Raw genomic sequence first — 323 nt, 5'->3', positions numbered from 1 at the left:
GAGATAGGCGCTGACTCAGCGAGGAGCCGGGGATGAAAAAGCCGTTCCCAAGACGACTTGCTCCTTTGCTGCTGAGAAGTCGGTACGAGCCGCTGCCGTCCTGTTTTCGGCTGGGTTAATGTTAAACTTGAGGAGTGCGGCCCCACTGGCCTCGCTCTCCCTTGCTGGGAGGTTTTGAGGAGGAGAGGGCGGGAAGGGGTGGTGCTGGACTCCATCCATCGTCGGAGAGGAGCACTGCGGCCAAGAGGCCTCAGCCCTGCCATGGGGCCGGGGCCAGCGGCATCCGCAACCCTCGGCATCGTCAGCGCTTGGCGCCGAGAGGG

General features: G+C 63.8%; 1 protein-coding gene across 1 annotated transcript in view; it reads right to left on the bottom strand.

Moving 5' to 3' along the window:
* The window catches only part of LOC104540127 (nuclear receptor corepressor 2-like), a gene marked incomplete at both ends in the record, with an annotated part of 39,244 nt that overhangs the window by 30,425 nt on the left and 8,496 nt on the right, over positions 1-323 (bottom strand).

This window comes from Mesitornis unicolor, unplaced genomic scaffold, assembly GCF_000695765.1.
Source record: "Mesitornis unicolor isolate BGI_N332 unplaced genomic scaffold, ASM69576v1 scaffold31594, whole genome shotgun sequence".
NCBI lineage: Eukaryota > Metazoa > Chordata > Aves > Mesitornithiformes > Mesitornithidae > Mesitornis > Mesitornis unicolor.
The sequence above is the reverse complement of the archived record's forward strand: the minus strand, read 5'-3'. Positions and strand labels throughout refer to the sequence as shown.